This window comes from Saccoglossus kowalevskii, chromosome 8, assembly GCF_978046115.1.
Source record: "Saccoglossus kowalevskii chromosome 8, keSacKowa6.1, whole genome shotgun sequence".
NCBI classification, from domain to species: Eukaryota; Metazoa; Hemichordata; class Enteropneusta; family Harrimaniidae; genus Saccoglossus; species Saccoglossus kowalevskii.
In genome coordinates, this window is record NC_140648.1 from 40,031,748 (window position 1) to 40,045,768 (window position 14,021).

A 14,021-nucleotide genomic window follows, 5' to 3' on the forward strand; every position below is an offset into this window, starting at 1 on the left:
TGTGACAAACTAATTCAGGCTGAAATCTCATCGTTACTGAGTGTGAACATTCACACAGTGGCCAACTATTCCAAGCTGAAATCCCATCGTTACTGAGTGTGAACATTCGCACAGTGGCAAACTATTTCAGGCTGAAATCTCATCGTTACTGAGTGTGAACACTCGCACAGTGGCAAACTATTTCAGGCTGAAATATCGTTACTGAGTGTGAACATTCACACAGTGGCAAACTATTTCAGGCTGAAATCTCATCGTTACTGAGTGTGAACATTCGCATAGTGGCAAAATATTTCTGGCTGAAATCCCATCGTTATTGAGTGTGAACATTCGCACAGTGGCAAACTATTTCAGGCTGAAATCTCATCGTTACTGAGTGTGAACATTCGCACAGTGGCAAACTATTTCAGGCTAAAATCTCATCGTTACTGAGTGTGAACACTCGCACAGTGGCAAACTATTTCAGGCTGAAATCTCATCGTTACTGAGCATGGTCATTCGTACAGTGGCAAACTATTTCAGGCTGAAATCTCATTGTTACTGCGTGTGTGTATTCGCACATTGGCAAACTATTTCAGGCTGAAATCTCATCGTTACTGAGTGTGAGCATTCGTACAGTGGCCAACTATTGCAAGCTGAAATCCCATCGTTACTGAGTGTGAACATTTGCACAGTGGCAAACTATTTCAGGCTGAAATCTCATCGTTACTGAGTGTGAACACTCGCACAGTGGCAAACTATTTCAGGCTGAAATATCGTTACTGAGTGTGAACATTCACACAGTGGCAAACTATTTCAGGCTGAAATCTCATCGTTACTGAGTGTGAACATTCGCATAGTGGCAAAATATTTCTGGCTGAAATCCCATCGTTATTGAGTGTGAACATTCGCACAGTGGCAAACTATTTCAGGCTGAAATCTCATCGTTACTGAGTGTGAACATTCGCACAGTGGCAAACTATTTCAGGCTGAAATCTCATCGTTACTGAGTGTGAACACTCGCACAGTGGCAAACTATTTCAGGCTGAAATATCATTGTTACTGAGTGTGAACATTCACACTGTGACAAACTAATTCAGGCTGAAATCTCATCGTTACTGAGTGTGAACATTCGCATAGTGGCAAACAATTTCAGGCTGAAATCTCATCAATACTGAGTGCGGACATTCGCACAGTGGCAAACTATTTCAGGCTGAAATCTCATTGTTACTGAGAATGGTCATTCGCACAGTGGCAAACTAATTCAGGCTGAAATCTCATTGTTACTGCGTGTGTGTATTCGCACATTGGCAAACTATTTCAGGCTGAAATCTCATTGTTACTGCGTGTGGACATTCGCACAATGGCAAACTATTTCAGGCTGAAATCTCATAATTACTGAGTGTGAACATTCGCACAGTGGCAAACTATTTCAGGCTGAAATCCCGTCGTTATTGAGTGTGAACATTCGCACAGTGACAAACTATTTCAGGCTGAAATCTCATTGTTACTGAGTTTGAATATTCGCACAGTGGCAAACTATTTCAGCCTGAAATCTCATCATTACTGAGTGTGAACATTCGCATAGTGGCAAAATATTACTGGCTGAAATCTCATCGTTCCTGCGTGTGTGTATTCGCACATTGGCAAACTATTTCAGGCTGAAATCTCATCATTACTGAGTGTGAACATTCGCACAGTGGCAAACTATTTCAGGCTGAAATCTCATCGTTACTGAGTGTGAACATTCGCACAGTGGCAAACTATTTCAGGCTAAAATCTCATCGTTACTGAGTGTGAACACTCGCACAGTGGCAAACTATTTCAGGCTGAAATCTCATCGTTACTGAGCATGGTCATTCGTACAGTGGCAAACTATTTCAGGCTGAAATCTCATTGTTACTGCGTGTGTGTATTCGCACATTGGCAAACTATTTCAGGCTGAAATCTCATCGTTACTGAGTGTGAGCATTCGTACAGTGGCCAACTATTCCAAGCTGAAATCCCATCGTTACTGAGTGTGAACATTTGCACAGTGGCAAACTATTTCAGGCTGAAATCTCATCGTTACTGAGTGTGAACACTCGCACAGTGGCAAACTATTTCAGGCTGAAATATCGTTACTGAGTGTGAACATTCACACAGTGGCAAACTATTTCAGGCTGAAATCTCATCGTTACTGAGTGTGAACATTCGCATAGTGGCAAAATATTTCTGGCTGAAATCCCATCGTTATTGAGTGTGAACATTCGCACAGTGGCAAACTATTTCAGGCTGAAATATCGTTACTGAGTGTGAACATTCGCACAGTGGCAAACTATTTCAGGCGTAAATCTCATCGTTACTGAGTGTGAACATTCGCATAGTGGCAAACAATTTCAGGCTGAAATCTCATCAATACTGAGTGCGGACATTCGCACAGTGGCAAACTATTTCAGGCTGAAATCTCATTGTTACTGAGAATGGTCATTCGCACAGTGGCAAACTAATTCAGGCTGAAATCTCATTGTTACTGCGTGTGTGTATTCGCACATTGGCAAACTATTTCAGGCTGAAATCTCATTGTTACTGCGTGTGGACATTCGCACAATGGCAAACTATTTCAGGCTGAAATCTCATAATTACTGAGTGTGAACATTCGCACAGTGGCAAACTATTTCAGGCTGAAATCCCGTCGTTATTGAGTGTGAACATTCGCACAGTGACAAACTATTTCAGGCTGAAATCTCATTGTTACTGAGTTTGAATATTCGCACAGTGGCAAACTATTTCAGCCTGAAATCTCATCATTACTGAGTGTGAACATTCGCATAGTGGCAAAATATTACTGGCTGAAATCTCATCGTTCCTGCGTGTGTGTATTCGCACATTGGCAAACTATTTCAGGCTGAAATCTCATCATTACTGAGTGTGAACATTCGCACAGTGGCAAACTATTTCAGGCTGAAATCTCATCGTTACTGAGTGTGAACATTCGCACAGTGGCAAACTATTTCAGGCTAAAATCTCATCGTTACTGAGTGTGAACACTCGCACAGTGGCAAACTATTTCAGGCTGAAATCTCATCGTTACTGAGCATGGTCATTCGTACAGTGGCAAACTATTTCAGGCTGAAATCTCATTGTTACTGCGTGTGTGTATTCGCACATTGGCAAACTATTTCAGGCTGAAATCTCATCGTTACTGAGTGTGAGCATTCGTACAGTGGCCAACTATTCCAAGCTGAAATCCCATCGTTACTGAGTGTGAACATTTGCACAGTGGCAAACTATTTCAGGCTGAAATCTCATCGTTACTGAGTGTGAACACTCGCACAGTGGCAAACTATTTCAGGCTGAAATATCGTTACTGAGTGTGAACATTCACACAGTGGCAAACTATTTCAGGCTGAAATCTCATCGTTACTGAGTGTGAACATTCGCATAGTGGCAAAATATTTCTGGCTGAAATCCCATCGTTATTGAGTGTGAACATTCGCACAGTGGCAAACTATTTCAGGCTGAAATCTCATCGTTACTGAGTGTGAACATTCGCACAATGGCAAACTATTTCAGGCTGAAATCTCATAATTACTGAGTGTGAACATTCGCACAGTGGCAAACTATTTCAGGCTGAAATCCCGTCGTTATTGAGTGTGAACATTCGCACAGTGACAAACTATTTCAGGCTGAAATCTCATTGTTACTGAGTTTGAATATTCGCACAGTGGCAAACTATTTCAGCCTGAAATCTCATCATTACTGAGTGTGAACATTCGCATAGTGGCAAAATATTACTGGCTGAAATCTCATCGTTCCTGCGTGTGTGTATTCGCACATTGGCAAACTATTTCAGGCTGAAATCTCATCATTACTGAGTGTGAACATTCGCACAGTGGCAAACTATTTCAGGCTGAAATCTCGTCGTTACTGATTGTGAACATTCGCGTAGTGGCAAACTATTTCTGGCTGAAATCTCATTGTTACTGAGTGTGAACATTCGCACAGTGGCAAACTATTTCAGGCTGAAATATAGTTACTGAGTGTGAACATTCACACAGTGGCAAACTATTTCAGGCTGAAATCTCGTCGTTACTGATTGTGAACATTCGCGTAGTGGCAAACTATTTCTGGCTGAAATCTCATTGTTACTGAGTGTGAACATCCGCACAGTCGCAAACTATTTCAGGCTTAAATCTCATCGTTACTGAGCACAGTGGTAAACTAATTCAGGCTGAAATCTCACCGTTACTGAGTGTGAACATTCGCAAGGTGCAAAAACTATTTCAGGATGAAATCTCATCGTTACTGAGTGTGAACATTCGCATAGTGGCAAAATATTTCTGGCTAAAATCTCATTGTTGCTGAGTGTGAACATTCGCACAGTGGCAAACTATTTCAGGCTGAAATCTCAGCGGTACAGAGTGCGGACATTCACATAGTCGCAAACTATTTCAGGCTGAAATCTCATTGTTACTGCGTGTGTGTATTCGCACATAGGCAAACTATTTCAGGCTGAAATCTCATCATTACTGAGTGTGAACATTCGCACAGTGGCAAACTATTTCAGGCTGAAATCTCATCGTTACTGAGTGTGAGCATTCATACAGTGGCCAACTATTTCAGGCTGAAATCCCATCGTTATTGAGTGTGAACATTCGCACAGTGGCAAACTATTTCTGGCTGAAATCTCATTGTTACTGAGTGCGGACATTCGCACAGTGGCAAACTATTTAAGGCTGAAATCTCATCGTTTCTGAGTGTGAACATTCGCACAGTGGCAAACTATTTCAGGCTGAAATCTCATCGTTACTGAGCATGGTCATTCGCACAGTGGCAAACTATTTCAGGCTGAAATCTCATTGTTACTGCGTGTGTGTATTCGCACATTGGCAAACTATTTCAGGCTGAAATCTCATCGTTACTGAGTGTGAGCATTCGTACAGTGGCCAACTATTCCAAGCTGAAATCCCATCGTTACTGAGTGTGAACATTCGCACAGTGGCAAACTATTTCAGGCTGAAATCTCTTAGTTACTGAGTGTGAACACTCGCACAGTGGCAAACTATTTCAGGCTGAAATATCGTTACTGAGTGTGAACATTCGCACAGTGGCAAACTATTTCAGGCGTAAATCTCATCGTTACTGAGTGTGAACATTCGCATAGTGGCAAAAAATTTCTGGCTGAAATCCCATCATTATTGAGTGTGAACATTCGCACAGTGGCAAACTATTTCAGGCTGAAATCTCATCGTTACTGAGTGCGGACATTTGCACAGTGGCAAACTATTTCAGGCTGAAATCCCATCGTTATTGAGTGTGAACATTCGCATAGTGGCAAACTATTTCAGGCTGAAATCCCATCGTTACTGAGTGCGGACATTCGCACAGTGGCAAACTATTTCAGGCTGAAATCTCATCGTTACTGAGTGTGAACATTCGCATAGTGGCAAAATATTTCTGGCTGAAATCTCATCGTTACTGAGCATGGTTATTCGCACATTGGCAAACTATTTCAGTCTGAAATCTCATCGTTACTGAGTGTGAGCATTCGTACAGTGGCCAACTATTCCATTGCTTTGTCTTGAGTTTATCTTTGAAACTTATAGGCACACAGATTAAACCTGTGTTGTTGATTTTGGAAAACACTACTGAGGCTGCCTTGCTTCCCTTCAGAAAAACTACATTTTAACCAACATACATGACATTCTATGTTATATTGACTTCATCATATGAAAGTATATGGTGCATTTCATCAATTAATAAATATATGTGAAAATCGTAATTTTCAACACAAATAATAGTCTCGCTACCTTAATATATTAATGTTGTATTTATTTAATTGTAAGAACGAGTTTACACCCTGGAATGGCCACTATGTACCACGAATCACATTCCTTTATTTTATTGTTGAGACTGAGTTATTCAGTTTGTTGCGTACTACAATTTATCTATATTGGAAATGGGGATTATTAATTTCAATAAACAATATTCAACTATCCTTTGCGACACCAATAAGATCATAATGGTAATGTTTATTGGTCTTTGAAACTAGAGGTATTATCAGAGCATGGGTCGTATTTTGAAACTTCTGCCAGGATGGTATTCCCAGAATAGCGCCAGTTGTTATAAAGAAACATAAAACTCAACAAGGATGAAAGGACCAGTTACTGAGACAAAGCCCTACTCCCCGCGAAACCCACCAGATACGAAACAAACTTACCGCGAAAGCCACTCACCGCGAAGTTACTAGTTTGTCAATAAAATATTACTAGTGCATATACTATTATGATTTCATAAGCAGCACGTCGCTTTAAGAGGTCGCAATGTTATTTCGGGAAAATGACTAAAGATGTGAGTGAATGTTGATACTTTCTGTCACGAAAAATGATGATAATCACAATAAAAATTGCCTCGCACACAGTACAATTTTGGGGGAAATATCTGTATTCAGTGGCAGCCTATTTACGGGATACTCGGATATTATTGATCAAATGAAAAAGGTTCGTGTTTCTCAGCGTAACAGAGCTATATTAACCCAAAATCAACATCATTGGGACATTTATAAAAGTCTAAAAAATAAAATTACTTCTACTGTTCGTGAAGCAAAAGCTGAATATTTTAAAACAAGTATTGAACACAACAAAGGGAACCCAAAATTCACATGGAAAGTTCTTAATCAACTTTTACCAAAGTGTAAAACATCTGGCATCCAAAATTTAATTGTAAATGGATCAATCATATGTAACACTAAAGATATTTCTAATCATTTCAATAATTTCTTTGTGAATATTGAGGTTGAACTTCGCGTATTGCATTTGTTAAAAAAACCTCACTTGGATATGTACATAAAAACTTACCCAGGTTGAAGCCCGGATGTACATTTAGGTTCACACGGGTCTCAGTAAGTGAAGTAACTAAACTGATTTCATCATTATCTGATAATAAATGTGGATAACTATCAGTCTAAATTAATCAAACTTACTGCACCTGCTATATCTAATTCGTTTATTTAATAAGTCCCTTGAAAGCGGGCAGGTGCCAAATGAGTTGAAATCTGCCAAAGTTGGAAACTATAGACCTATATCGGTATTGCCTATAATATCAAAGTTAATGGAAAAGGTAGTGCATAAACAGCTATATGGATTTCTCAGTACCAACAATATTTTATCACAAGCTCAATCAGGGTTTCAGAAGAAATTCTCTACTCAAACTAGCCTTCACCGACTCACTGAATTCATGCATGATGCTCTGTTTTAGGGCAAGGTTGTTGGTATCGTTGCCTTAGATTTATTGAAGGAATTTGACACTGAACCATGAGATTTTACTAGCAAAACTAAATTATTATGGTATAGAAGGCCCGGGATAGAAGGCAACCATGTAAAATGGTTTAGGGAAGTACTAACCTGGTTATTTCAATGAAACTTGGTACATAGATGTCATAGGACACTGCACAGACCTGATAGTTTTTAGAGTAATATCAGTACATATTAATTGCCCAATTTGCATAATTAACAAGACATGAAATGTCACAGTCCCCGTTATTTGATTATAAAGTTGTACAAAGAACATCTGCAAACAGGTGAATAAATATGTACTCTTTGTGGTTACAACTCATCATAAAGTGATTTCCGATGATCTAGTGTTGTACTGACAACTAAAAACTTCCACTGACCCATGTTCAGAATCTCAGAGTACACAAGTGCAACAAAACTATTTGTCATACATGTATAATTGCTCAAGAAACTGCATTCATAAATCTGAGTGAACCTTGATGTACATGACTTCTTTGTTAATCAGGTCTTAGTATATTACCAGGACCTGGGTTTGTTTGAACATCATCACTGGGCATCAGAATCATTCTCATGTTGTCAAATACAATTTGTTATTAACACAGTAAGGTTTATTATTTAAAATGTATTCATTGTACATAGAACAACATCTGTTAATTTAAACAACTGTAAAAGCTATGTTTTCAGAGCAAGTAAAGGTTGGTTTGCTCATAACCTTCAATGGAGAAGTAACAATAATTGTTTGAAGTCTTTTTAGTGCAGTGATATTATTGCATTTCAATTATTAATGGGTATAAAATACTATAAACCATTTAATTTTGACTTCTAGATATATTCAGGATTTTATGAAATTTGTGTACAACATTTCAATAAAGTCCCTGACACTCCATGTTGTAGGAACCCAGAAAAAAATCAGTTCACAGCACCACTGTAAAAAAAAAAGTTTAAAATGAGTATAGTCAAAGATATACACATGTGGGTTCATAAGACATATGTACCAATCTGAGTTGGTTCTAGAGATTAGTATCACAAGATTTTACTCTCCGTGATTCAATATCAGTCCTATGTATAACGCAGTGTTGATCAGGCGAACTAATTGACAATGGCCCTACAGGTATCGCTATGAAATCACAGTAGTTTTGTATTCTTCTTGCATTTCGACCATGGAAAAATATTTGTTTTTGAAAGTGGCAGAATTATTAGAAGAAAAACAGAAACTATTTTTTTAGTATGAATTCTAGTAACTGAAATGCAGGATTGAAAAAGAACAAGACAATACGCAGGATTGATAAACCTTCAGCGAACACTCCTGAAATTTCAGATCATTGGTACCATGTTTTTGGATACATTCAATGACCTAATACATAAAATCACATTTGTTATTGCTCAATCACTTGACCCAGTATGGCACAAGATTGCAAGCTTCTATCATAAAATTGGGTTATTTATTTGATGCAACGAAACATGCATTCACAGCAGACGGAAATTCGTTTGAGATATTACTGGATTTTTGTATTCAGTTTTCCATTTCAACCACCATCATCACTTAGTAAGCTGTGATCGTGCATTGGGATACTGACTGTGCATAAATGTGCAGTGTAGTGTCATCAGAAGATTTTGCACCATTACGCCATTTCAAATATTATATTAATTCACAGACAACAAAATAAAGATTTTCAATAACATATAAGTTTTCCCACAAATGATGATTGTATGGCAATTACAAGTTTTACTTTGGAAGAAGTTGAAAACAAGTAACAGGAAGGGGCTACATGACTACATCTTTTTTTTTTTATTTTAATCAAGCATGATTTTTTTACTTTTTTTTTTTTTTTTTTTTTTTTACAAATGTCTATTTTAGGGCAACAGAAACAAAAACAAAAAATGTGTAGGTAGGCATTTTAACAATTGCACAATTAATATTGGATGAAAACGTCATTACCGATATAAATCATAATCATAATTAAAAATAAGATCACATTTAATTTAGTCAGTTTTCATAATGAAATGCATAATAACATGTACTTATAAATTTTAATAAGGTTCAACGGCCTTTTCATTTAGTGGCAGTTTATACACCATAAAACCTCTGGTTTAGGTGTCACACTCAGAGAAGAGTGAAAGGCCTTTGGTTCATAGGCATCGCGAAATGTTGGAATTGAATCCCCCCCAAAAAATTCACATACTGTAATATGCATTATTTTTTTATAATCTTGTTGATAACAAAAAGTAAAGTATGTTCTAAAAGAAGTTTTGAATAAATACAAACACGAATACATTGCTCAGTCGTTAGTACCGGTAGCGAATGATCACGGTAGCACAATCTGGTCATTCTGTGTTTCGCAAGTGAATAACTTACTTGTTTTCGAAGTATTGCAATTGTTGATTATTATTCAGTAATGATTATAAAAACGCACAAAAATTTAATTCGTTGAATTTATATAAATTGGAAGTAATATTCAACTTAGTTTCATCGTAAACGAATGATTTCGGTCGAATGTAAATGTTCGAAGAGATACGATATCCGCCATGTTCTCATTTACACGTGGCTCATTTAAATATGTTAATGACGGTTCAGTTACCTTGTGGTGAACGCAACGCGGTAGTAGATTTACCGATGTTCTGGCAAGATCTTTATGCTTTGATTTTGACGGGGAAAACGGCATGATTTTTTTTTTAATCAAAAAATTAGTTGTTTGTACATTTTTTTATATTGTATTGTGATTTGACTCTGGCAGTCTGTAATACAGCGCTCACTATTGCATCACTGAGATCGATAACCCTTGGTGCCCGTGTATTTTTTTTAAACATTTTACTGTGATATGACAAAAGACACAGCGCTCGCTATTGCATCACTGAGATCGACAACCCTTGGTGCCCGTGTATTTTTTTTAACATTTTACTGTGATATGACAAAAGACACAGCGCTCGCTCTTGCATCACTGAGATCGACAACCCTTTTTTTATTAATAAAGCACGATAGACATCACTGAAATCGCGCTCGCTATTGCATCACTGAGATCGATAACCCTTGGGGCCCATGTATTTTTTTTAAACATTTTACTGCTGCGTCACTGAAATCGACACCCTTTGACAAACCCATTAACACATATGCTGGCCGAGTACGGTCACTGGCCGTGATCGGTCACTGGCCGAGTAGAATTCTGGCCGAGTTCGGTGGTCACCCCCATTCCGGCTGTTCACAATATGTGTCAATGACTACTATGGTACAATATAAATTAGACTCTTTTAGGCGCCAGGAGTGAATGAAGTATCTAAAATATTTTTTTTTAAAACTATTAAAAAATGCCGAAAAAACGCCGGGCGATTTCATGGTCCGTTGCAGACTACTCGACCGACCGTCCATACACATGTTGTCACTGCACATCGGCCATGTTGAATCGCACGAGATCGACAAAATCGTCATTACAACTAACAGTTTAATGCTCACAACATCAAAATACGAATATAATCATAGGCAACCTACTATTATTACCAAACGCTTCAGCGTGGTATTAAGATTTTGTTTTCAGGCTTGGGTGGTACCAAGGTGGAAAATGGTTGCACATATGGGGGGTAATTCCTGGAATTGCAATAGAGAGGGTTCAGGCCGAAATACATATATATAGTGTTTCCATGTTTCGTCTGATATTTCTGTGGTATTCTGCTGCTGTAAATAATGCAAGATTTGTTCCGAAATTCAGTGTGTTGTGTGCACTCCAGGGTTATTCGTTTTTTTGCTCAAAACACCCCTATTTTTTAATGGCAGAGTCGAATAGTTTCACTCCCACTGGGAAATCTGCATTGTTACTTGAATGAGAGCTAACTAAACACATTTTCCAGACCGGCGAAAGTGTATGCAACAGCCAATTTTAACAGCCTGTCACGTGATTTTAGTCTGAATGTCAACATCAAAAGAGGCTAATCCATTTACGCAGGTATAACTGGGAATAGAATATGTGAGGGATTGTATCAACAGAGATGTGTATAATGAAAAGTAACATCTATCCTTCTTTTACATCGCTGAGCATTTCTGTTTTAGTATACTGGTTTGAAAATGTTGAATGTGCATGATTTGCAATGTGTTTTTTTACTGAAACTCCCCTATTGATCGAATCCCGGTTTGAAAGAGAACGGCACACCACGTGATTCGTTTGAATACAATGGTGAAGGCACGCAAGCATGACTTGTGATGTTGCTTGTTAGCCGTGGATTGAATTAATCTTGATTACCGGTTAAAATGTTGCTTATTTGGCGTTGTTGATCTTTATTTGGAACTGGGTAACGTCGCCAGCAGAAACCTCCTGGGATTTTGATGTTGATGGTTGCGCCTCCATGGCAATCGCTAATTTTACTGCGGGTGGATCTTCCAAGAGCCCTTCGGGGTTTATAAAACTCATTCAACATACATAAAGTTCTCTCAATCGTAGTAGTCCATGTGATGTACACCTAATATGCCAAACATGCCGGTTGGCGATCCACTCCACTAAAAAAAAACTAGCAATATGTTTTCGGCTGTTGCCATGGTAGGACATGAACGTGAAGCTAACGTCGGTTTATAACTAAAACCGGGCACCGTATACAAAGTTCGCAAAAAAACATTCAGTCCTTAGAAGTCATTTTATTTTATTGCTAGGACGTATGCTGTTGTTAGGGATTGGTCAGTTACTTCGGCCTGGGGGTGGATCAGTAGGGGGGTTACCCTGTTTTTGATTTTGCGAATGGGAGGGGTCACCCTGTTTTCTACAATTCACACACGCGCTTATGCATATATTTTTTTAAATTTTATTTCAGAACAATAGATTAAAAAGTTAATCGTACAAATGTGTTCTTAATAATAACTATTACCCATATTGCCTATAAATTTGTTGATGCAAAAAATGTTATAGGCTAAATATTTTGGGGTTGAAGTTGACAAATAACTAACAGATTATGCAATGCGGCAGAGCCCCATGCAATTGTACAGTTAAGTTTTGAACACATCCCAAGTCCATGTGATATCAGATTATTTTATTTAAAGTCTGAAGTCACCATTGTATAAGATATTTACTGGATTTATCCAATTGTAGCTGGAGACGGAAAAACACAGCAATTAGTACAAAGAGCAGTGACAGTTTTGTTCAGCAAATCAAAAAAGTTAAATGGATTCATGTATATAAATAAATAGTTTTTTTTGTTTTTTTAACTTTTAAATATGCATATTTTGCTCTGTAAAATACCAAAATCCAACACAAATTTATACAAAAATCAAAGTGTCCTTTGTTTTCATAAGCACAGACTGTGCTTCAGGTGTAAAGCTTTCCTGGTCTATAAGATATGAAAGATATATTAAATCCAAATTAGTTTTCAAACCGCCTAGATTCAAATCCTCTTTTCCTATCTTATAAGGGCGTTTATCAAGTGAGTACTCCACAGCTTTGTTTTTATTTACTATCTTTAGCAGCATAGATTTCCCTACTTCCTGCAGCCTTTTCTGTAGTCGTTTTTTTGGCTTTATGCTTCCCCTCCCCTCCTAAGGTGACTGGTCTATTAAATGCAAACACTAAAAATTACGGCAAACCACGATATTTTCAATGCACATCATACATTTTGTAATCATGTCAGAGCCAAAACTGTTAATGTTTCTTTGTTTTTCGGGGGGGGGTCAGCATGTTTTAAAATATAATGTTAGGGGGTCGCCCACTTTTTGTTGTTGATAGAGGTGGGTCAACTGAGATTTACAGCTGACAAAATGGAATCTGCCTACCCCCCCCCCCAGGCCAGAGTAACTGAACAATCCCTTAAATTTATTATTTCCAACCGATAGTATTTTCTAGATTGCAGGCAGCATTTACAGTTCATTCAAAGTTGCGTCGGGATTACGTTGATACAGTGTAACAATGTCGGCGTCGGTGATCTCTTACCGGTGTGCAACGTAGCCAAAATAAAAGGCATGAATACAAGACTAGTGGGAGGTAATAAATTTGGGGTCGAAAGTATTCAAAAAACAGTTTTTGGCTATTGCCATGGTAGCTGTGGACCAGGATTGTTTTGCCAATTAGTGACGGTACGACCTGCCTGTCAATTATAAACAAAATTAGCCAAGCCCAAAAAAATCTCAGTAAATTGTTGCCCACACTCAAGCGGATTAGAATGAGCTACGTCCATGCTTTTTAATCATAGAAATGCAGGGTGTGATACATTTGGCGTGAAGGTATTAAACAATTCAGTTGTTGGCTGTTTCCATGGAAACGGTGGTCAGAATTTGTTTTCAGATTTTACCAATAGTAACTTTGTGCCCACACTCAAGCTGAGCAAAATGAGCTATGTCTGAGGTGTTGTATCCAACATTTGTAGGAGATACATTTCCTGATAACTAGGGTGAAGGTGTGACCTACCTGCTAAGTTTGAGCGAAATCGGCCAAGCCAAACAAATCACAGAAGAAATTAATACGTGAAAACACTAGAAATCACACACACACACAGATACACAAAATTAAAGTGATTTTAAGGGCAATCCAAGTGGAGCGAATCGCCAATACCATGTTCATTTGCATATTGACCGTGAAAATACCAAAAACATCATTGCATGGGTGATATGCAAATTAGTTTTAGTCAAAATAAGTTACTGCTTAGAAGTACCATTACTGTTGTTCAAATTTCATTTCACTCGGCAAATATATTCATGTACCCAAACGTAAAGTATCGTACTTCTAAATATTGTTTATTTCTGCTATGTTTCGAAAAACGCTACTCTTGAACGGACTACTTTATTCGCTCTCAGACCTCATTTGC